General features: G+C 45.6%; 1 long non-coding RNA gene across 2 annotated transcripts in view; it reads left to right on the forward strand.

The window, feature by feature from the left end:
- Positions 1-25,437, forward strand: part of LOC132376587 (uncharacterized) — an 82,584-nt gene that overhangs the window by 51,017 nt on the left and 6,130 nt on the right. The window contains exons 2-3 of one of the 2 annotated variants that reach the window (XR_009506359.1): positions 9,336-9,492; positions 12,685-12,950. This is a non-coding gene — a long non-coding RNA (uncharacterized LOC132376587). Of the gene's footprint in view, positions 1-9,335; positions 9,493-12,684; positions 12,951-25,437 lie in introns of those variants that run through there. The other variant, XR_009506360.1, reaches the window with a different exon arrangement.

The following is a 25,437-nucleotide window of genomic DNA, read 5'->3' on the forward strand; positions in this document are numbered from 1 at the left end:
TGTACCTGTCCTCCTGTGGCCGGGGGCCCACTGCAGCCTTTGCCCTGGACCCTGGGCCTGCGCCCAGCATCCTGGCGTTTCCCCCAGGGCTTCGTGACAGGGAAACATCCCCTCCATTCACGCGCTCTGTGTCAGTTTCCCTGAGCCTCCTTTTCCGTCCCTGTCAAGTGGGAATGAGGAATGCCTGCCTTTTGCTCCAGTGAGGCTGTTGGGATGTGCCAGGTATGTGGCAGGGCCTGGCAGACAGCAGACGGAACACCTGGTGTGATTCACGCTGCCCAGGGAGCTAAGTACACAGCCGGGGAGGGCGCTAGCTACCTGTGCTGGGCCCGCTGGCTGGAGCTGCTGCCACTCGGCCCACAGCGGCCCCACCCGGTTCCGAGGAGACGTTCGCCACCAGCCACTGGTGCTCCAAGTCCTGCTGGCCGACACCGCCTCCTAGAAAGTTCCCCTTCCCCAAATATGTCTGGGAGTCCTAAGGGATGTGCAGAATTCAGTTCTGCTCTACTGCCCGTTGTGAAATGTGAATTTGTCCCAACGTGACTGATAGATCAGGGAACAAGGTGAGCATGACACGGATTTCAATTTCACATTTGCTTCCGCGTGATTTTGTGTTGAGGGACACTGGGTGACTGCAGACAACTACACCCCGCTGATCCGAGCCTTGGAACACACACACACACACACACACACACACACACACACACACACATGCACACCTCTCACATCTCCCGGCACCTCAGTCCACCACGTCTGGGGTCACTTCTTCCCCTCCCATCCCCGTCTCCCTCCTTCCTCCCCTTCACAGCTCACAAGCCGTCGCCCTCAACCCCCATGTCCTCAAGCATTGCTGAGTAATTGACGAGATATTAAGAGGGCTAGTGACAAAAAAAGAGAACTTTCGGAGAATGTTGGCCCAGATTTCCAGGGTCTAGGAACCTCCCTGGATGAAGAAACAGCTGGGTTTGACTAGAGTGAGAGACTTTATTTCTGGGATTATGGTGGGGATGTCATCAAGTCTGGTGTAACAAGAATGTCGAGATGGAAGGGACCTCAGAGATCACCAGGGATAAGACCCATGTTATGGTTCAGATAAAGAGGGTGTGTTGGTTTGCTTGGCTTCTGTAACAAAGTACCACAAACTGGGTGGCTGAAAACATCAGACATTTATCCTCTCACAGCTCTGGGGGCTGGAAGTCGGAAAACAAGGTGTCGACAGGGATGGTCCCTCCTGAGGCAGTGAGGGAGCATCTGTTCTAGGCTCTCTCCCAGCTTCCGCTGGTTTTCTGGCGATCCTTGGCACTCCTTGGTTTGTAGACACATCACTCCAATCTCTGCCTTTGAAGTCTTCAAGGGCGTTCTCCCTGTGTGTGTGTCTGTGTCTCCTCTCCTCTTTTCACAGGGACATATAAAAAAACAAAATAATAAAAATCCATGTAGTCATATTGGACTAAGGTCCACCCTACTTCAGCATGACCTCATCTTATTACGATAGCAACAACTCTATTTCTGAATAAGATCACATACTGAGGTACTGGGGGTTGGGATTTCAACACACCGTTTTTAGGGAACACAATTCACCCATAACAGAGGGGCTATGACCTGATTAAATCTCACAGCTAATTCATTGATTAATTCACTTCGTTCTGCCTCTGATGCCCAGTTAATAGCAAATTATCTTTCTAATTCTTGAAATGCTAGTAGCTTCTGGCTTGTCTGCAATTCCTATGTACCTGTTATTCAGGAAAAAGAAGACTTGTATGGTGGATGGAAAGAAAGATTAGCTAGTTTTTGGTGCACTGTCTTGTTTTCTGCAAGACACCTACAGGCACTGCAAACTGGGGGAGAAAACAGTTGCATAAGACAAATGAAGCTCCGACACCCCTGCCAAAGAGCTCTTGAGCTTTGAGTAGATATTTCCTCTTCCCCGTGCCTGGGGTTGGAGGGTTGTTAATGGATCCGTGTACCACTGCCGTTGAACCTTGGCTGGGAGACTAGATTGCTCATGCATAGATAGTGGCTGCAGTGTCAGCCAAGAGATTGCAAAACTGCAAAGTTGGAAATGCTGAAGGATGCTGTGTCAACTGGCCCAAGAGATACACGTCCACAGGGCAGGTGGCTGGATGTTGGGGTCAGAGTGCGCTCACAGCCCAGCCCAGGAGAATTCCCTTCTTGTTGGAGCCGGAGAGTGGAGCTGCCTAGAGACCTGTCTGCTCCATGTATCTGGGCATTTGTGAGACAGGGACAGGGGCAGGGTGGCTTCAGGGTTGTGTGACCTGCACTTAGAAGAGCCTGAGCTCAGTTTACACTCTAGTCTGGCCATTTGAAATCCATAATGATTTTTGAACAAGAGGTCCTGCATTTTCATGTTGCATTGGTCCCTGCAAATTACATAGCGGTCCTGATGGGTGTCCTTGGTCCCCGGTGATTTGTGAGGCAAGTGGTGCCACTGACAGTTTTTTTTTTAAATTAATTAATTAATTTATTTATTTATTTTTGGCTGCGTTGGGTCTTCGTTGCTGTTCACGGGCTTTCTCTAGTTGCGGTGAGCGGGGGCTACTCTTCCTTGCGATGCACGGGCTTCTCACTGCCGTGGCCTCTCCTGCTGTGGAGCACGGGCTCGAGGCACACAGGGTTCAGTAGTTGTGGCGCATGGACTGAGCAGTTGTGGCTCATGGGCTCTAGAGCGCAGGCTCAGTAGTTGTGGCGCACGGGCTTAGTTGCTCCACGGCATGTGGGATCTTCCGGGACCAGGGCTCGAACCCGTGTCCCCTGCACTGGCAGGCAGATTCTTAACCACTGCGCCACCAGGGAAGTCCCCACTGACAGTCTTAAACCCATGCTCAGGTGTCTGAAAGAGAGAACCCAGAGCCAGTGGAAGAAAACCTGAGGCCGGCGCTTAGCACTTTACGCTCAACATGGCTAGCACCTGAAATCACTATGAGACATCAGGCAAGTCATCTAGCCTCTCTTGGCCTCAGTTTCTTCATCTGTAAAATGAGCATGCAAATAACAGCCCTGCCTATCCCCTGGAATTGCTATGAGCTCCTTTGAGTGTAGGGACTCAACGTCTCCCTTTTGTACCTTGTGCAAATCCAGCCCAGCACCTTGCATTTAGCACAGATTCAGTACATACTTGATAAAAGCAGGAGATAATGCAGGGAAAGGTCTTAGGCGAAGCCACGCGAATGATGGGTTGGGTGTGATGTGTTGTCATAACACGCTGTCTGGTGTCTTGTGCACATGTGCCCATTGGACTCTGCTGCTCTCGGTTCCATTCAAGAGGATGACAGATGCTGCTCACTTTGGGAACAGACCCTTGAAAATCTACCCCGAGGGTGCTTGGAACGCTGAAATGAATGCGTGATGCCTTCCTCCTCTCAGCCGAGTTTTGACCATCCAGGTCTGCCCTTTGGATGGTGCGGTAATTACCTCAGCCGCAGCCACCTCTGTGAATGCACACTGTGCGCATGGGGTTAATTTAATTCACACCAACCCCAATTCCATCTCTCTCCACTTTACAGATGACACTCTAACTTAAGGGACCTGCCTGCGGTGTTTTGCGACTTGGAGGGGACAGAGTCAGCCTGGGGCCCAAGTCTCTCTGGTACCCCTGTCTTGGGTCCTGTCAGCTGCGCTGCACGCCCGTATTCAGTGTGTTCCCTGAGCTGGGTCCTCTGGGGATTTTAGTATGGGTCACTCCGCGAGATTGTCTAAAGATAGCCAGTTTCATGTATTTCAGCTTCACATGTTTCTTGAGGCTTCTGAAAGTGAACTGTGCAGTCTCCTTAGATGTTTATGAAACTTTAGCATTTATTTTTCATTTGGGTAACAGCTTTATTGTGGTATAATTCACATACTATACAGTCAACCCATTTAAAGTGTACAATATAATACTTTTCACTGTATTGAAATAATTTGCACAACCATTGCCACAGTTAATTTTAGGACATTTTCATCACCCCCAAAAGAAACCCCACAAGCTTTTGTAGTAACCCCCCCTCCCCCGTCCCCTCACTAGGCAACCACTAATCTACATTCTGTCCCTACGGATTTGCCGATTCTGGACATTTCATATAAATGGAATCCTACAATATGTGGCCTTTACGTCTGGCTTCGTTCACTGAGCATCATGTTTTCCAGGTCCATCCATGTTTGTAGCACATGTCAGTACTTCATTCTTCTTTAAGGCAGAAAAACATTCCATTGTATGGAGAGACCACATTTTGTTTATCCATTCATCCTCCGATGGATGTTGGGTTGTTTCCACTGTTTGACTATTATGGTTAATGCTATCTGAGCACTCTTGCATAGATTTTTGTGTGGCCATGTGTTTTCATTTATCCTTTATTTTCACGTGATTCTTTTCTAGGAGCCAAATGTTCTGGAGACCCCTCATGGATGACACTGAGTAAACTGTGTCTGCTTGGGCTCAGGTTTCTCGTCTATAAAACAGATCTGGGAAGAACAGCAGATCTGTGTGTGTGTGTGTGTGAGCACACATGTATATGTCTTTCTCTGTGTGGGCTGGAGCGAGGGTGAGGAGGGGTACTAATCAAGAAACAGGCCAGAGGGTGGCTGGTGAGACACTCAGAACAGGAAGACATTCTTGGTGGAGGAGAGAGGGATCGCTCAACGATCCCATCCTCTCTCTTGTCTCAGCGCCCCTTTGCTGAGCTGGAAGAAGATGCAGGTGAGAAGGGTTTAAGGCACTTTGAGCTCCGACATCGGATCGGCACAGTTTGACTTGGAGAGAGGATGTGGAATCAGGCCTTCAGTGAGTCATCTGCAAGGGGTACCTTCCTGTCACCCACTGCCCCTTTCCCTCAGGATCCTGGCAGGGCCCCCGAGTCTATAAAATGCAGAGCTTCTATCAGAGCTCTTGCCAGGGGACTGAGAGGATGCACTGCTTCATCTTTCTCTGCCCACCGTCTTGTTTCAGGATGACAGACGGCTCTGGCTCCTTTAGGTGTGATTCTAATCTGGCCAAAATCATTCAGATTCTTCACACACAGCTTGGCAGAGTGAAAAGAGGATAAGCTGTGACTGCAAACTTGATTCCCGCTCTGGGTCGGTCACGCACCAGGTGCACAGCCTTCGGCAGGTCTCTCACCCTCTCTGGGCCTCATCCTCTTTATGTGAAGAAGAGGAGGAGGATTCTTGCTCTGTAGGGTCGCTGAGAGCATCAGATGATGAACACTAAGTGCCTGGAAATAGTAAACAGTCAACACCAACAGCCTGTGGTAGAACAATGCTGGCTGCTCTGTTAAAACACTGTTCTATTTAAGATGGGTACCCAACAAGGACCTGCTGTAGAGCACAGGGAACTCTGCTCACTATTGCGTAACAACCTAAATGGGAAAAGAATTTGAAAAAGAATAGATACGTATACATATAACTGAATCACTTTGCTGTACACCTGAAATTAACACAGCATTGTTAATCAACTATACTCCAATATAAAATAAAAAGTTAAAAAAATAAACAAAACAAAACAAAAACACACCTGACACTGGTAGGTCTCATGTGACCTGGGGGCAGAAGGTGGAGGGCAGGGAGCTTTCATCTGCTTCTCGGTGGGATGCATTTTTCCCCACAGATGACCCTTCTACTACATCTCCATAAACTCATGGATTTCCAAGGGATTCGGAATTTTTCCTTGGTGAACTTTAGCAAGTTTTACTCCATGTCTGAGTTACATTCAGTATTTTACAAATATTTACCCACCTAACCAGTGCATGCCAGTCTATCTTCTAGGCTTACCTCTCTGATGGGTGTAGATTAGGGAAAGTATTTGAACGATGTATAAGACATGGGTACTCTTCACAAATAGATCAGAGACTCGGGGGTGGAGGGAAGCTGGCTCAGGGGACCCCGGACGTGGGTTTTACTTCTGGTGTTGCTGCTGCCTCACTGTGTGACCTTAGGAAAGTCACTCAACCTTTGATTGGTGGATTCCTTTCACAAGGGAGTTGAATTAAGCGGTTTTTAGGACCCCTCACCAGGCCTGACTCTCTAGAAGAATCCTCCCATGTGCCCTCATTCCTTAGTGGGTGGGGACGTGGCCTGGGAAACGGGACAGTAGTGCAGTCTGGCCTTCCTGGTTTCAGTCTTAATCACCACACATCTACACTTTCCTAGTGTGGATGACTTTCTGTTGGAACCAGAAGGGTGAGATGTGTTACAGCAGGACCTGGGCTGAGGGTGGGGCAGCATCAAGGAACTGGGCAGGGCACAGGTGGCTTCATCACCTCGTTTGCTTTTAGTTTTTATTACGGAAATTTCCAACATATGCAAAGGTAGGGAGAACAGTGTAATGACCTCTTATCACCCCAGTTCACCAGGTAGTATAGTAATATTTTCCCACCTTGTTTCATTTATCCTCCTTCTCCAATGTAATTTTTTTATTGAGGTAACATTGGTTTATAGCATTATGTAAGTTTCATGTGCACAACACCGTATTTCCACTTCTATTTACCCTATAGATGTAATTTTCACCACTGAAAATGTAGTTTCCATCCGTCACCACACAGTTGATTCTCTCCACCCATTTCCCCCCTCCTGCTTCCCCTCTGGTGACCACCACTCTGCTCTCTGTATCAATATGTTTCTTTTCGTTTGCTTTGTTCATTTATTTTGTTTTTTTGTGTGTGTGTGTGTGTGTTTATTTCTTTGTTTTCCATATTCCACATATGAGTGAAATCATACAGTATTTGTCTTTCTCTAATTTTATTTTGCATAACACCCTCAAGGCCCATTCATGTTGCAAATGGCAAGACTTCATCTTTTTTATGGCTGAGTAATATTCCATTGCGTATATGCGAGTGTGTGTGTATGTGTGCACGCGCGTGTGTGTATCACATATTCTTTATTCAGTCATCCATCAAAGGGCACTTAAGTTGTTTCCATATCTTGGCTGCTGTAAATAATGCTGCTATGAACGTAGGGGTGCATGTATCTTTTCGAATTAGTGTTTCTGTTTTCTTTGGATAAATACCCAGAAGTGGGATGGCTGGATCAGATGATAGTTCTGTTCTTAATTTTTTGAGGAACCTCCATGCTGTTCTCCATAGTGGCTGCACCAATTTACATTTTCACCAACAGTGCACAAGGGTTCCCTCTTCTCCACATCTTCACTAATACTTGTAATTTCTTGTCTTTTTGATAACAGTCATTCTAACAGGCATGAGGTGATATCTCACTATGGTTTTGGTTTGCATTTTCTTAGTAATTAGTGATGTTGCACATCTTTCCATATGCCTGCTGGCCATCTATATGTCTTTGGAAAAATGTCTATTCAGCTCCTCTACCCATTTTTAAATCAGGCTTTTTTTGTTGTTGAGTTGTATGAGTTCTTTATATATTTTAGATATTAACCCCTTATTGGATATATCATTTGCAAATATTTTCTCCCATTCGGTAAACACTCTTTTTTTTTTTTGGCTGCGTTGGGGCTTCGTTGCTGCGAGTGAGCTTTTTCTATAGTTGCAGCGCGTGGGCTTCTCATTGAGAACAAGAGCACTGGCTCTAGGTGCACAGGCTTCAGTAGTTGTGGCTCGTGGGCTCAGTAGTTGTGGCTCACAGGCTCTAGAGCGCAGGCTCAGTAGTTGTGGCACACGGGCTTAGTTGCTCTCTGGCATGTGGGATCTTCCCGGACCAGGGCTTGAACCTGTGTCCCCTGCATTGGCAGGCGGATTCTTTTTTTTTTTTAAACTTTGGGTTTGTTTATTTATTTATTTATTTATTTATGGCTGTGTTGGGTCTTCGTTTCTGTGCGAGGGCTTTCTCTACTTGCGGCAAGTGGGGGCCACTCTTCATCGCGGTGCGCGGGCCTCTCATTATTGCGGCCTCTCTTGTTGCAGAGCACAGGCTCCAGACGCGCAGGCTCAGTAATTGTGGCCCACGGGCCTAGTTGCTCCGTGGCATGTGGGATCTTCCCAGACCAGGGCTCGAACCCATGTCCCCTGCATTGGTAGGCAGACTCTCAACCACTGCGCCACCAGGGAAGCCCAAACACACTTTTTCCTAACACACTTTTTAATTTTTATTTTAAGGCAAATCTCAGGCATCTTCTTAGTTCACCTGTAAGTAATTCAGGATGTATTTCTAACTGACACACATAACTGTACATCATGTAACTCTAATGCCATTATTGCACCTAACAAATTTAACTATAGCATCTACTGCCCAGTCTACATTCAAATTTCATGCATTTTAGAGACTGTCCACATTGTGAAGGGTAGGTTGGACTCTCCAAGTGTTCTTCCATTCATTCAACTGACAGGATGAAGTCTTTAGCCTGCTCGGTCTTGATGGAGCTCATTGTTTCGTCGGGAAGACATCCAACTTCACAGCTGTGAAACAGTGGGATAAATCATAGTTGAAACTGGCACAAGGCGTGACTGTGTCCCCAAGAGAGGCACAATCTGCAGGAGGACAGGAGGGACATGGAGGGCTTCATAAGGGGGGAGGGTCAGGAGTTCCTTGGTGGCCTAGTGGTTAGGATTCTGGGCTTTCACTGCCGTAGCCAGGGTTCAATCCTTGGTTGGGGAACTGAGATCCCCACAAGCTGAGCTGCATGGCCCAAAGAAAAGGGAGGGGTGGGGAGAATCATGGCTGAATTTTTAAGGATGTACAAGCTGCTGGCAGGCAGGTGACGGAGAAACAATGGAGCCAGAAAAAGAAGGTGTGGGGAACATGCGGCACTTCGGAAGCACCGGGCAACCTCTCTTTTACCAACATACGTACCAGCTACTCTTCTGGGCCCGTGAACTAAACAGACAAAAATCTCTAACCTAGCAGAGCCTATGTTATTTGTGGGGGAGGACTGACAGGAACCTAAGAAATAAATATATAAATAAATATATGCAATGTGTTAAAAAGAAGAGCTGTGGGAAAGAAAAACAGCGAAAATGAGGTAAAGGGGATTAGTTGTGCAGGCTTGGGATGGGTTGCCATGTGAAACAGGAAACAGGAAACTGGCCGGATGCCTCCGGCTCCCTTTTCCTTCCTTTGCACACACACGAAGGCCATGTTCCTCGGCCTTTTTTGCAGTTAGATCAAGGCAATTGGACTGCCTTCTGGCCAACAGAGGACAGTAGGTCATAACCCCCGAGTGACCGTCCATGTCCTTCCATGGCCGTGCAGGTGACACACCCTGGAGATGAGATGGCAGAGCTCAGGTCGCTGAGTCATTAGTTTGGAGCTCTATTTACAAACCCTGAACATGAAGCTGGGTTCACAGCGGAGGTGCCCTATCTGGGGTGCCCCTGTGACACCCCGCCCACTCTCTGACCCTCTTGCCCCCTTTTCTTCCCTGGTGTATCTTCTTCCAGGGCAGGACAGCAGCTGCCTGGGGCAACGAGGACAGGCTGAGGAAGGTTGGCTGCAGGCTTGCACCTGTGCCAGCTCAGAGGTGCCAAGCGGATCATCCCAGGATACCCACCCATCCTTAGCAGCCTGGTCTCGTCACTCAGCCACGTGGATGAACAGGTTTGGCCCCTGGGAGGTCACCCTGAGCCCAAGCTCTCCTGGAGGCTGCCAAAATAAATCCAAGCCACTGCTAATGTTATTTATAAGCTGTGGGATTAAAACAGGGGGGAAAAATCAATGAATTAAAATTAACCCTTTATCCAGACTGCAAGCATTTTGCTTCCCCAGAACCTAGTACAAATAGGTGACTGATTCTTCTGTTATAAAATGAGTTTGCCATTTTTACTGCAATGAAAAGTTTTCATTTGAAATAGGATTGATCCCAGTGGTTTTATTCTAAAAGATAAAGCCTAAAAGAATGCTGTTTATTCTCCAAGAAAAACCATCTCTTATTACCTGTGTCACACTGGTCAAGTTACCTTAGGAATCTGAGGCTCTGTTTCCGCGTTTGTAAAATGAGAAGAATAACGCTGCACTCACAGGGCTATTTTGAAGGTAAAATGCGATGACACACGCTGAGCACCTGATCCAGTGGCTGGGATTTGGTAAAATCTCAAGGAATATTCCCTCCCTTCTTTAGGGTAAGGTGATATATGAGGGTCCAAAAAGGCCTGTTGAAGGTGGAAGAAGAAATTAAGGTTTTGATGTAGTCACACAAAACAGAGCTGCAAAGTTATAACCAAAAAGGATGGGGTGTGTTCTACAGACAGATTTTAAGAGGGACGTATGGAAAGTGTATATAGATATATGTGTGTACACATACCCTTATGTAACAGGTACAGTCTGAATTAGGAATTGGAGTTCCTAGATTTCAGGCTCTTGCTGTCCTTTAATGTGATCCTTATCTTTTTCAAATATAAAATCAATTTAGTTAATCTGCTTCATCCTTATCTTTTTCAAATATAAAATCAATTTAGTTAATCTGCTTCATCCGTCACTGCAGGGATGGAATGAGAAAACGCATGTGAAAGCACTTTGATCAGGGCAAATATGTGAAAAATATGAGGAGTTAGTATTGCATAGGTGTTTGAAAGTGGACACCTTTCAGAGGCATGGTGTGATAAGGTGTGTGTCGTGGGTTCTGGGTAAATGCCAAGCTGCAATAACCCGGAAAAGAATGCCACCCAGGTGTCTCTAAGAATTACGGAAACTCTAAGAATTATGGAATTTTTTGCCCTTTTCCAGGCAGGAGTAATATGGCCACGGCTGCTATGTGATGCCAGTGTTAAGTGTCCTGGTCACCCAGCAGGGATTCAGAAGCAAGTTCTTGTTTATTAAGCCTCACCAATCTTTCGAGGAGGGAGGTGAACCCCCTCTTAAAACAGAGTAAAGCTATGAACTTGAGCAACACAGAAAAGGAAAAGAAAATTGAAACCAATTCATACCGTTCAAGTGCTTTCCAAAAATTTCATCAAGAATATGGTCAATGCCCTCTTCATGCCTCTATTATAATAACATTCTCCCTGTTTTGTCATTGTCGGCTTACAGGTCCATGTCCCATTCACAAGACAGTGGGATCCAGGGGCTGGCCCTGGATCTTTTTCATTGCTGGTTCCCCAGGGTTTGGTGCAGAAAAGAGCTTAACAAATGTTTGTTGAAAATGAATGAGTACCCATGTTCAGTATTAATCAGTGTGAACATATTACTTTGAATTCTACTAGTTTTTCTTGTCAATTTTTCACATATACAGTTCAGATGTGGAAATAGTACATTGACTGACAATTGTCATTTTAATAATTTATTATGTTCCAGATAAATGTGCCATCATATGTCTTTCCATTCCTCTCCTATTGAGCATTTGTGGTACTCCCAGTTTTTCGCTATTGTACATAGTTCTAAAGTGAACTTTCTTCTCCTCCCCCTCCCCTCCCCCCACCCTCCTCCCTCTCCTCCTCCTTCTTATTCTCTTCTTGCTTGTTTCTTTCCCCCGCTTTACAGTTATTTCTTGGGGATATATTACCCTATGTGGATTTATCCGGTCAAAATACGTACAAACGGCAGGAACATTCCACAGAAAGATCAATACAATATTGTCAGGGCCACCATGTAGAATGAGTTCAGCTTCTACCAATGTCCTAATTCTTTTTTTTGTCCTAATATTTTATTATGAAAAGTTTCAAACATGCAGAGAAGCCAAAATAATTTTACAATGAGTACTCACCACCTAAATTCTACCCTTGATATATTTCACTGTAGTTGCTTTATCACGTATCCACCAATCTAGCCATCCAATAATTTATCTCACTTTTTATATATTTCAAAGTAAATTGCAGACACCAGTTCACTTCTTCTCACATACTTCAGTGTGCTCATCACTAACTAGAATTCAATATTTGTTTATAGTTTTCCCTTTTGAGGTAAATAAATGATATATATATATAATGAAATGCACAGATCTCAAGGTACCTTTGCTGAGTTTTGACAAATGCATATGTAAATCCATATCGTGATATAGAACATTCCCAGAGTCCAGAAAATTTCCCCATGCCCCCTCCTAGTCAGTCCCTGACCCCCTCCTCCAAAAGCAACCACTATTCTGATTTTTTCTAACACAGATCAGTTTTTTCTAGAGTTCCAGAATTCCATAAAAATGGAATCATCCAGTAGGAAGTCATTTGTGTAAGGCTTCTTTCACTCTGCATGATGATTTTGCTATTCATCCATATTCTTGCATGTATCAGTGTGTCATTCTTTTTATCGCTGGGAAGTATTCCATTGCATGAATATATCACAATTTGTTTATCCACTGATGGACACCTGGGCCCTTTCCAGGATTTGGAAATTAGGGATAAAGCCGCTATGAATATTCTTGTTCAAGTCCTTTTGTGAATTTGGATATCTTTTTGCTACTTCAATAGATATGTCATGTTACCTTTAAATTGTCATAATTTCCATTTCTTTAATTGCCAGTAATGGTGTGCATTTTTACCCTCTGATGATAATAATAATCCCATTTCTTGAATGCTCACAATAGTGACAGGCCCTCTAATTTATCCTTGTAAGTATCCTGCAAAGTAGGTATAATTATATCCATTTTACATGTGAAGGGACAGATGTGGGCTCATTAGGTAGTTGGAATGTGTGGACGCTGACTCATTACGGGTCCGAGACTCTCTCCAGGCCAGACCACGGCTCCTGGCGGCCCTGAGTACCGGCTGGACACGTCTTTGCTCACTTCTGGGAGGAGCATCTAGACCTGTTCATTATGCAGTTCTACCAATTTTAATAATTTTGTTAATAATCTCTTCACAGGGACTTCCCTGGTGGCGCAGTGGTTAAGAATCTGCCTGCCAATGCAGGGGACATGGGTTCGAGCCCTGGTCCGGGAAGATCCCACATGCTGCGGAGCAACTAAGCCCGTGCGCCACAACTACTGAGCCTGAGCTCTAGAGTCTGTGAGCCACAACTACTGAGCCTGCGTGCCAAAACTACTGAAGCTCGCGTGCCTAGAGCCCGTGCTCCGCAACAAGAGAAGCCACCACCATGAGAAGTCCGCGCACAGCAACGAAGACCCAACACAGCCAAAAATAAATAAATAAAAAATAAATAAATAAAAACAAGTTCTTCACAGTAATTTTTTTTTTAAACAGGACCAGATTTTTATTTTTATTTATTTATTTTCCATAGCTAATTTATTTATATATATTTTTTAACATCTTTATTGGAGTATAATTGCTTTACAATGGTGTGTTAGTTTCTGCATTATAACAAAGTGAATCAGCTATACATATACGTATATCCCCATATCCCCTCCCTCTTGCGTCTCCCTCCCACCCGCCCTATCCCACCCCTCTAGGTGGTTACAAAGCACCCAGCTGATCTCCCTGTGCTATGTGGCTGCTTCCCACTAGCTATCTATTTTACATTTGGTAGTGTATATATGTCCATGCCACTCTCTCACTTCCTCCCAGCTTACCGTTCCCCCTCCCCATGTCCTCAAGTCCATTCTCTATGTCTGCATCTTTATTCCTGTCCTGCCCCTAGGTTCTTCAGAAACTTTTTTTTTCTCTTAGATTCCATACATATGTGTTAGCATACGGTATTTGTTTTTCTCTTTCTGACTTACTTCACTCTGTATGACAGACTCTAGGTCCATCCACCTCACTACAAATAACTCAATTTCATTTCTTTTTATGGCTGAGTAATATTCCATTGTATATATGTACCACATCTTCTTTATCCATTCATCTGTCAATGGACACTTAGGTTGCTTCCATGTCCTGGCTATTGTAAATAGTGCTGCAGCGAACATTGTGGTACATGACTATTATTGAATTATGGTTTTCTCAGGGTATATTCCCAGTAGTGGGATTGCTGGGTCGTGTGGTAGCTCTATTTTTAGTTTTTTAAGGAACCTCCATACTGTTCTCCATAGTGGCTGTATCAATTTACATTTCCACCAACAGCGCAAGAGGGTTCCCTTTTCTCCACACCCTCTCCAGAATTTATTGTTTGTAGATTTTTTGACGATGACCATTCTGACCGGTGTGAGGTGACACCTCATTGTAGTTTTGATTTGCATTTCTCTAATGATTAGTGATATTGAGCATCCTTTCATGTGTTGGTCGGCAATCTGTATATCTTCTTTGGAGAAATGTCTATTTAGGTCTTCTGCCCATTTTTGGATTGGGTTGTTTGTTTTTTTGATATTGAGCTGCATGAGCTGCTTTTATATTTTGGAGATTAATCCTTTGTCAGTTGCTTCATTTGCTAATATTTTCTCCCATTCTGAGGGTTGTCTTTTCATCTTGTTTGTGGTTTCCTTTGCTGTGCAAAAGCTTTTAAGTTTCATTAGGTCCCATTTGTTTAGTTTTGTTTTTATTTCCATTTCTCTAGGAGGTTGGTCAAAAAGGATCTTGCTGTGATTTATGTCATAGAGTGTTCTGCCTATGTTTTCCTCTAAGAGTTTGATAGTGTCTGGCCTTACATTTAGGTCTTTAATCCATTTTGAGTTTATTTTTGTGTATGGTGTTAGGGAGTGTTCTAATTTCATTCTCTTACATGTAGCTGTCCAGTTTTCCCAGCACCACTTACTGAAGAGGCTGTCTTTTCTCCATTATATATTCTCCTTTATCAAAAATAAGGTGACCATATGTGTGTGGGCTTATCTCTGGGCTTTCTATCCTGTTCCATTGATCTATATTTCTGTTTTTGTGCCAGTACCATACTGTCTTGATTACTGTAGCTTTGTAGTATAGTCTGAAGTCCGGGAGCCAGATTCCTCCAGCTCTGTTTTTCTTTCTCAAGATTGCATTGGCTATTCGGGGTCTTTTGTGTTTCCATACAAATTGTGAATTTTTTTGTTCTAGTTCTGTGAAAAAATGCCATTGGTAGTTTGATAAGGATTGCATTGAATCTGCAGATTGCTTTGGGTAGTAGAGTCATTTTCACAATGTTGATTCTTCCCATCCAAGAACATGGTATATCTCTCCATATGTTTGTATCATCTTTAATTTCTTTCATCAGTGTCTTATAGTTTTCTGCATACAGGTCTTTAGTCTCCTTAGGTAAGTTTATTCCTAGTTATTTTATTCTTTTTGTTGCAATGGTAAATGGGAGTGTTTCCTTAATTTCTCTTTCAGATTTTTCATCATTAGTGTATAGGAATGCAAGAGATTTCTGAGCATTAATTTTGTATCCTGCTACTTTACCAAGTTCATTGATTAGCTCTAGTAGTTTTCTGGTAGCATCTTTAGGATTCTCTATGTATAGTATCATGTCATCTGCAAACAGTGGCAGCTTTACTTCTTCTTTTCTGATTTGGATTCCTTTTATTTCTTTTTCTTCTCTGATTGCTGTGGCTAAAACTTCCAAAACTATGTTGAATAATAGTGGTGAGAGTGGACAACCTTGTCTTGTTCCCGATCTTAGAGGAAATGGTTTCAGTTTTTCACCATTGAGAATGATGTTGGCTGTGGGTTTGTCATACATGGCATTTATTATGTTGAGGTAGGTTCCCTCTATGCCTACTTTCTGGAGGGTTTTTATCATAAATGGGTGTTGAGTTTTGCTGAAAGCTTTCTCTGCATCTATTGAGATGATCATATGGTTTTTCTCCTTCAGTTTGTTAATATGATTTATCACATTGATTGATTTGCACATATTGAAGAATCCTTGCATTCCTGGGATGAACCCCACTTGATCATGGGGTATGATCCTTTTAATGTGCTGTCGGATTCTGTTTGCTAGTATTTTTTTGAGGATTTTTGCATGTATGTTCATCAGTGATATTGGCCTGTAGTTTTCTTTCTTTGTGACATCTTTGTCTGGTTTTGGTATCAGGGTGATGGTAGCCTCGTAGAATGAGTTTGGGAGTGTTCTTCCCTCTGCTATATTTTGGAAGAGTTTGAAAAGGATAGGTGTTAGCTCTTCTCTAGATGTTTGATAGAATTTGCCTGTGAAGCCATCTGGTCCTGGGCTTTTGTTTGTTGGAAGATTTGTAATGACAGTCTCAATTTCAGTGCTTGTGATTGGTCTGGTTATATTTTCTATTTCTTCCTGGTTCAGTCTCAGAAGGTTGTGCTTTTCTAAGAATTTGTCCGTTTCTTCCAGGTCGTCCATTTTATTGGCATATATTTGTTTGTAGTAATCTCTCATGATCCTTTATATTTCTGCAGTGTCAGTTGTTACTTTTCCTTTTTCATTTCTAATTCTATTGATTTGAGTCTTCTCCCTTTTTTTCTTGATGGGTCTGGCTAATGGTTTATCAATTTTGTTTATCTTCTCAAAGAACCAGCTTTTGGTTTTATTGATCTTTGCTATTGTTTTTTCATTTATTTCTGATCTGATCTTTATGATTTCTTTCCTTAGGCTAACTTTGGGTTTTTTTTGTTCTTCTTTCTCTAATTGCTTTAGGTGTAAGTTTAGGTTGTTTATTTGAGATGTTTCTTGTTTCTTGAGGTAGGATTGTATTGCTATAAACTTCCCTCTTAGAACTGCTTTTGCTGCATCCCATAGGTTTTGGGTCATCATGTTTTCATTGTCATTTGTTTCTAGGTATTTTTTGATTTCCTCTTTGATTTCTTCAGTGATCTCTTGGTTATTAAGTAGTGTATTGTTTAGCCTTCATGTGTTTGTATTTTTTACAGATTTTTTCCTATAATCGATATGTAGTCTCATAGCATTGTGGTCAGAAAAGATACTTGATAAAATTTCAATTTTCTTAAATTTACCAAGGCTTGATTTGTTACCCAAGATACGATCTATCCTGGAAAATGTTCCATGAGCACTTGAGAAGAAAGTGTATTCTGTTGTTTTTGGATGGAATGTCCTATAAATATCAATTAAGTCCATCTTGTTTAATGTGTCATTTAAAGCTTGTGTTTCCTTATTTATTTTCATTTTGGATGATCTGTCCATTGGTGAAAGTGGGGTGTTAAAGTCCCCTACTATGATTGTGTTACTGTCAATTTCCCCTTTTATGGCTGTTAGCATTTGCCTTATGTATTGAGGTGCTCCTGTGTTGGGTGCATAAATATTTACAATTGTTATATCTTCTTCTTGGATTGATCCCTTGATCATTATGTAGTGTACTTCTTTGTCTCTTGTAATAGTCTTTATTTTAAAGTCTATTTTGTCTAACATGAGAATTGCTACTCCAGCTTTCTTTTGATTTCCATTTGCATGGAATACCTTTTTCCATCCCCTCACTTTCAGTCTGTATGTGTCCCTAGGTCTGAAGTGGGTCTCTTGTAGACAGCATATATATGGGTCTTGTTTTGGTATCCATTCAGCCAGCCTATTCCTTTTGGTTGGGGCATTTATTCCATTTACATTTAAGGTAATTATCGATATGTATGTTCCTATTACCATTTTCTTAATTGTTTTGGGTTTGTTACTGTAGGTCTTTTCCTTCTCTTGTGTTTCCTGCCTAGAGAAGTTTCTTTAGCATTTGTTGTAAAGCTGGTTTGGTGGTGCTGAATTCTCTTAGCTTTTGCTAGTCTGTAAAGGTTTTAATTTCTCCATCAAATCTGAATGAGATTCTTGCTGGAAAGAGTAACCTTGGTTGCAGGTTTTTCCCTTTCATCACTTTAAATATGTCCTGCCACTCCCTTCTGGCTTGCAGAGTTTCTGCTGAAAGATCAGCTGTTAGCCTTATGGGGATTCCCTTGTATGTTATTTGTTGTTTTTCCTTTGCTGCTTTTAATATATTTTCTTTATATTTAATTTTTGATAGTTTGAATACTATGTGTCTTAGTGTGTTTCTCCTTGGATTTATCCTGTATGGGACTCTCTGCACTTCCTGTAATTGATTGACTCTTTCCTTTCCCATATTAGGGAAGTTTTCACTATAATCTTTTCAAATATTTTCTCAGTCCCTTTCTTTTTCTCTTCTTCTTCTGGGACCTCTGTAATTCGAATGTTGGTGAGTTAAATATTGACCCAGAGGTCTCTAAGACTGTCCTCAATTCTTTTTACTCTTTTTTCTTTATTCTACTGCTCTGCAGTAGTTATTTCCACCATTTTATCTTCCAGGTCACTTATCTGTTCTTCTGCCTCGGTTATTCTGCTACTGATTCCTTCTAGAGAATTTTAATTTCATTTATTGTGTTGTTCATCACTGTTTGTTTGCTCTTTAGTTCTTCTAGGTCCTTGTTAAACGTTTCTTGTATTTTCTCCATTCTATTTCCAAGATTTTGGATCATCTTTACTATCATTACTCTGAATACTTTTTCAGGTAGACTGCCTATTTCCTCTTCATTAGTTTGGTCTGGTGGGTTTTTACCTTGCTCATTTATCTGCTGTGTGTTTCTCTGTCTTCTCATTTTGCTTAACTTACTGTGTTTGGGGTCTCTTTTTCACAGGCTGTAGGTTCATAGTTCCCATTGTTTTTGGTGTCTGCCCCCAGTGGGTAAGGTTGGTTCAGTGGGTTTTGTAGGCTTCCTGGTGGAGGGGACTAGTGCCTGTGTTCTGGTGGATGAGGCTGGATCTTGTCTTTCTGGTGGGCAGGACCAGGTCTGGTGGTGTGTTTTGGGGTGTCTGTGACCTTATTATGATTTTAGGCAGCCTCTCTGCTAATGGGTGGGGTTGTGTTCCTGTCTTGCTAGTTGTTTGGCATGGGTGTCCACCACTGGAGCTTGCTGGTCGTTGAGTGGAACTGGGTCTTAGCATTGAGATGGAGATCTCTGGGAGAGCTTTTGCTGTTTGATATTACGTGGAACTGGGAGGTCTCTGGTGGACCAATGTCCTGAACTCGGCTCTCCCACCTCAGAGTCACAGGCCTGACACCCGGCCGGACCACCAAGACCCTGTCAGCCACACAGCTCCTGTAGACATGGGAGATATCCATGAAAACTGAGAAACTCCCTGAAGTGTCACAGTAATATTGGTGACATAATTTTCCCATTCTGTTGTTTTCCTTTTAATATATATTTTGTAGAATTTTGTTGTACAAAGATTTATTTATTCAAACCCATCTATCTTGTCTGATGACAGACTCAATTTTTCAAGAGCTGGAAATTTACCTTTGCTCCACTGCTGGAATAAATGTGTAGTTCTGTTTTCTTCTTTTTATGCTTTTTGTATTTAACCTTCTGATGTATTGGGAGCGTATTGCTGTATGTGGCAAGAGATACGAGTATGAGAAATGCCTGCTCAATAAATAAATCCAAAATGGAAATTCCATTGTATACATGGGAAATGGAAGCCAAAAGAATTAAGATTTGTTTCCTAATGTTGTATGGGAGAGCCAGTAGCTGAGCTCAGTTTTCATGCACTGTTTCATCTCTGAAGGAAGGGGCACTTCATACAGCACATGCTCCTTAGAATGGAGGCTCTTCAGGAGCAGTGCCGAGAAACTGCAGAGCATGTATTTGGTTTATGCTTCTTTCTTCCACCTTCTTGAATTCTCTCCTGCTTCCTTTGAAGTTCAAAGTCTAGCAATTTCTAAAGTTAACAGGGAAACAACAAAACCTCAGAGCTGGAAGGGGCCTCACAATGTGACTCATTCTTCCATCCAAAAATGTGTGCTGAACTAGGTCTGGTGCTGGGGCTTCAGTAGAGAAAGATGAGTTATGCCACCTTGACCAAATCTATCGTGGGAAATAGACATATAGAGAAGCAAATATGATGTAATGTGAAAAGTATGGTGATGGACATTCATCCAGGGTTTAGGGCTGGTGACCACTGCACCTGGGGAGCCAGGAAATGTGCCCTGGAGGCAGCAGAGCCTGAGCTGGGGCCTGGAGGATGAGGAGTAGGTGTGTAGGGAAGAGCCCCAGGAGGGGCACAGCCCAGAACCGGCAAGGAGAGGGAGTGGGCAGTTAGGACGAGGAGCTCCGCTTAGGAGGAAGAAGGGAGCAGGGAGAGTGGGAAGACCCCTGGGGACCTCTATGTGTCGTGCAGAAGCTCGAAGTTTCTCCTTGAGGGGAGTGGGCATGAGAGTGGTGTGGCCAGAGCCTGGGCTGTAGAAACAACACTCTGGCTACAGAGGAGGATGAATTTGGGAGGATACAGAGTTGAGGAGGTCAATTCCACAGAAGAGCTAGAGATGGGTAGTGGTAGGACTGGAGAGAAGAAATAGGTGGGAAGGAAAATCAGCAGGACTCAGTGACCGATTCAGTCACGGGGTGAAGTTAGGGGGAGGCAGGAATCAAGAGTGAATTCCAGTTTGGATGGGATGATGGCAGTGCCCACTGAGTGAGGAAATAGGAGGCACAACTTTTGTGGGGAGAAGACTAGTGTGAGCTCGAGGTGACTGCAAGTAGCTCAGGTGGTGACAACTAACAGGAAGTTGATGTTACAAGGTGCATCTCACCTGTAGACATAGATCGGAGAGGCCTGAGCAAATGTTTGGTGCCTGAATCAACTCACTGTTGAATTATCCAAGGAGGGTGAGTAGAGGGGAAGAAGAGTGGGCCAAAGACAGACTCTGCAACATTTAGGGGCAAATAAAAGAAGGAGTCCAAGAAGAAACAGTCCAAGAGGTAAGAGGGAAGCCAAGACAGACGGTGGAAACCAGTGGACCAGCGAGTTTCAAGAAGAGAGTTACAAGAGAGCTCCAAGGTAGAGATGGCCGGAAGGATAAGGAATGAAAGTGATGTTCTGTTCTGTTTGGCAATTAAAGGCCCTGGAGAACGTAGACCTGTTTCAGGGAGTTGGGAGAGGGTGGTGGAGTAAAATCCAGATTGCAAGTCCTCGGGTAACGAGGGAGGGACCCGAGGTGGAGAGTGGGAATGCAGGCTTTTCTTTTAAGAGGAAAAGGGGAGGAGAGATTGGATGGTGACTGACGGTTAAGGGAAGTTCTCTTTCTCAGGTTGGTGGAGACCTGAGTACGCGTGAAGGCTGAGGAGGGGAAGGATTCCGTCAGAGAGAAGGAAGGTCCAGGGTAGAAGGTGGAGGGACAGGCCAGGCCGGTGGGGGAGGACCAGGGAGAGGGCGTGGTCAAGGGCAGGGGAGGGCTGGCCTTGGAGCTGAGCTGGGACCCACCCCGACCGCAGGGCAGGGAGGAGGTGGGGCTGGTCGGGGCAGAGGGGTGCAGAGCGTCGGGGGGATCTTGCCGCTCGCTGGAAGGCAGAGTCGTCTGCGGAAGGCCGCTCAGGCTGCAGAACTTGCCAGAGGCCTGGGGGTTGGGGGGGGGGGGTGGAGGTCTGGGGCGGGGCTCTGGGGGGAGTTACAGTAAGACCTCCCGGGCCGGGAGTGTGGCCTGAGCTGGGCGGCCGGTCACTGGGAGCCCAAGGCCCCACCTTCTCCCACCAGGCCAGCGTTCTAGAGCCTGGGTGAAGCCTGAGACCTGGTGGTCTGCTCCAGTCCTAGAACACGCAAGGTGTTCTAGTGAGAGGCCCGTCAAGGCAGAGGTCCCAATTAGAAAGGAGCAAACTGCTGCGACAGAAGGTGAATCCGCATTTTCACGCCCCGGGTGACGAGTGCTGGACGAAGCCACCAGCCTCTCCTGCTCACACCAGCCTTCCTTCTCCTCTGGGGGCCACAGCTGTCCGGTGCTCTGGTTCCGGAACCCAAGGGCAAGGTCGGAGCCTCGAGGCTCTGGGAGAGGCCTGACACCTGACTGCCCACCTGAGGCCTGGAGAGAGCTGGAAACCCCCTGCGTTCAGGTCACCCTTAGGTCACCCTCTGCATCAGCACGTCGGGTTCCTATATTGTCCACACTGTACACCAGACTCCTTCCTTCTTCTCATGCCACTACCCCTTCCTTGGATTCTCTACCACGTAAAAAAAATTCTCATGGATCTCAGGCACACAAAATTGCCTAAATTATAATCCTTGGTGCATGATAATATTTTTATTATGGGTTCCTATATTGTCCACACTGTACACCAGACTCCTTCCTTCTTCTCATGCCACTACCCCTTCCTTGGATTCTCTACCATGTAAAAAAAATTCTCATGGACCTCAGGCACACAAAATTGCCTAAATTATAATCCTTGGTGCATGATAATATTTTTATTATTGGTCCATGCATGGCCCTACTACCTACCTACCTATCTGCCTACCTACGTTATAGATCACATTTAAAAGTAATAAACACCTGTGAAACCACTGCCCAACCTGAAACCCAGAGCCCTAACGATGGTGAACACCCAGCTGTGTGATTCATCCCATCACACCCCCCTTTCCTTCCCTTCTCCGAAGTAACCACCATCCTGAATCCTAGGTGCTTTCTTTTCTTATTTTCCTTCTTATACCCTCTCATGTCATCAATAGGTATTTATCTCTTCCATACATATTTCTAAAATGTGTCTTTAAAATTTTAATTGTCTTTACCTTCTTTAACAATGTCATGCTGCATGTAATATTTTAGGACTCATTTTTCTCACTCAATATTAAGTTGATAAGCGTCATCCATTGTTATGTGTCACTGTGGTCTATTTATTTTGACTGCTGTCTGTTATTCAGTGGATGGTGTGAGTGTATCTCAGTCCGTTTAGCCAGTCTTCTTTGATGAGCGTTTGAACAGTCCTGCTATGAACATTTTTGTTGATGCATTTTCTTGGAAATAAACCTGGATGTGGAATTGCTGGGTCACAGTGTATGTAACTGTTCCGCTGGGGTTTGCTCAACTGTTTTCCAAGGATCTGTGGATCCACATCTTCTCCAGCACTTGGCAGTGCCATAATTTGTGCCTGAATAGGAGTGTATTAGGGGTCTCCAGAGAAACAGAACCCACAGGATGAATAGATAGATAGATATAAGAGGACATTTTTTTTTTTTAATAATCAGACACTTCTCTTGTCTGACTTTTAAATTTTATTTTTTATTAATTATTTTTTAAAAAGTATTTATTTATTTATTTATTTATGACTGTGTTGGGTCTTCGTTTCTGTGCGAGGGCCTCCTCCAGCCGCGGCAAGCGGGGGCCACTCTTCATCGCGGTGCGCGGGCCTCTCACCATCGCGGCCTCTCACGTTGCGGAGCACAGGCTCCAGACGCGCAGGCTCAGTAGTTGTGGCTCACAGGCCCAGCTGCTCCGCGGCACGCGGGATCCTCCCAGACCAGGGCTCGAACCCGTGTCCCCTGAATTGGCAGGCAGACTCTGAACCACTGCGCCACCAGGGAAGCCCCAAGAGGACATTTTTTATAGGAAGTGGCTCACGTGAGTATGGAGGCTGAGAACTAAGTCCTGACACCTGCTCTCTGTAAGATGAAGAACCAGGAAACCAGTGGTGTAATTCAGTCCACGTCTGAAGGCCTGAGAACCACAAGAGCTGAAGACATAAGTCTCAGCCCAAAGGCCCAAGAACCTGGGCCCTTTGGTGGTGGGAGTCCCAGCTCAAGTCTGAAGGCCCAGGAGCACCAACATCCGAGGGCAGGAGAGATGGATGTCCCAGCTCAAGTCTGAAGGCCCAGGAGCACCAACATCCGAGGGCAGGAGAGATGGATGTCCCAGCTCAAGTCTGAAGGCCCAGGAGCACCAACATCCGAGGGCAGGAGAGATGGATGTCCCAGCTCAAGCATCAGCAGGCTGGACACTGCCACCCCCTTCGGGGAGGGCCATCTTTACTCAGTCTACTGATTCAAATGCTAATCTTTTCCAGAAACAGAGCCCCAGACACACCCAGGAATAATGCTTTACCGGTTACTGGGGCATCCCTCAGCTCTGTCAGGTTGACGTGGCAGGTAAAACACACCTCTCTGCACCCTGTTCCACTTCCTGCTCGCCTCCCCTTCCAGGCCCAGCTCATGAATGACTCCACCCGGGAGCCCTCCTCCACCAGCACGTGTGTCCCGACAGCGGTTCTGGCTGCCACGTAACTGTCCCGTGTCTCCTGCCACCTCCCCTCCAGGTTCTTGACTCCTTGACAGCAGGGGACATAGGTGTCTTTCTAATTCCCCCATCACTGCAGAGGTCACATCCTCCAATTCGTTATTGCTGTTTGAATAAAGCAGAATTCTTGCTTATGCAGATCAAGGAAGTCAGATGCCATCTACGAGGGAGGTGGCAGTGTCTGGAGGGACGGGGACTAGGAAGCCGCCTGGGCTCCTGATGGCAGGCTGCAGTCGACCAAGGGAGACCTTAATCAGCCACCCTCCCAGGCCCGGCAACAGGGGCGGGAGCCGTGTGACTTCTCCCAGCGGCTGGGCCGAGGCCCTGAGGGCTGGGCACGTCACATCACGAGGCAGGAGCTGATGTTTGGCCCGGAGGCGCTGACTTCACCTTCTCTCCGGAGGGGAGCCCGTGCCCCTGGGAAACTCTGCGCCAAGGGCGTGGGCGGAGCATCTGCTTTCATCTGTAGTTCCAGGCACAGGGTCTGTGCCACCCCATGTGCCAGGCACCACAGGCTGGGCGGAGGTGGACCGCGGGTGAGGGCCGGGCAAGGTTGGGAGGGGCACCTGCCTGCTGAGGGCTTTGTCCTTCAGAAGAAAGCCGGCGGCTCGCGGTGATCACGGCCTCGGCCTGGAGGCCTGGAGGCCAGACACCCCATCATCACACCTGCCCCTCTGGAGCTCGCTGGCGGGTCTTCGGTCAAGTGCCTCTTCCTTCCTCTGGGGGCCAAGGTAGCCACTTCCCTGTGGCCTCGGCACAACAGTCGGGGGCAGGGAGGGCACTGTTCCCGGTTTTCTTCTTCTAAACCCACAGTCTTATGCGTATATCGTTACTGGGGTTCCGTCCGGGCCTTTGTTTTTCCTGTCTTCTCGCTACAGCCCAGGGAAGCCCGAAGAAGACCCCCCACTAACTCTTGCTCCAGGGTACTGCTATTCGTAGAAACGGCCGTCCCTCTCGTTCTCCTGGGCTGTAGCATTTTCAGAGTGTGTTCTAGCCATTCTCCCATCTGACCTTCCCAATGCTTGCTCAACACAAGTTCCCTTATGGCTTCCCAGCTTGTGCCATTTCTTTCTGAGGCCATTTCTGCCACCTCCGACACTTCCTCCTTGCGGGGCCGTCCCTCTGCCTGTAAGGAAGGTGGGCATCAGAAAGCCTTCCAGCTACCTTCCCTGCAGTCAGAGGGGAGCTCACACCCCAACCCCGACTTGTCAGGCGCACGGGGATCCCTGTCACAGGATCACCTTGACTCAGCGGGGTCAGTCCAGTCCGGGCTCTCCTTCATTCTTCCATTCACTGAACACACATTTCGGAGGAATTAGAGGGTGCGTGCGAGGTGCTGTGTGAGAAACGCTGAGGATACAGAGGGAGATGCACAACCGTGCCCTCGACCTGCTTGCAAACCCTGGAGGTGAGACATCCAGGGTTACAGTGGATGCCATGAAGGGTGTGAGTCAATCACCTCCGAGCCCAACGCGTGCCCACTGGAGGGGGATGGCTCTGCACCTGCTGCCGACCGCCGTGCTCGCCTGTGAAGGGGCGCATCTGTCACACGCCCGCCGTGCGCCTGGCAGGCACTTCACACCCATAACTGCACTCAGTTCTCCCAATACCCTCTGAGGCCACCCATGTCACTCCCATGAACAGATGAGGAGACTGGAGCTCTCGCTTCGTTCCCACAGCAAATGGCAGAGTCGGGAATCAAATCCACTAACGTTTGGCTTCTAAACGCAAGTTCTTTCCGCTCTTGGGGGCTGCCTCCCAGGGCTGTTGTGAGGATTCAATGA

This window comes from Balaenoptera ricei, chromosome 13 (assembly GCF_028023285.1).
Source record: "Balaenoptera ricei isolate mBalRic1 chromosome 13, mBalRic1.hap2, whole genome shotgun sequence".
NCBI classification, from domain to species: domain Eukaryota; kingdom Metazoa; phylum Chordata; class Mammalia; order Artiodactyla; family Balaenopteridae; genus Balaenoptera; species Balaenoptera ricei.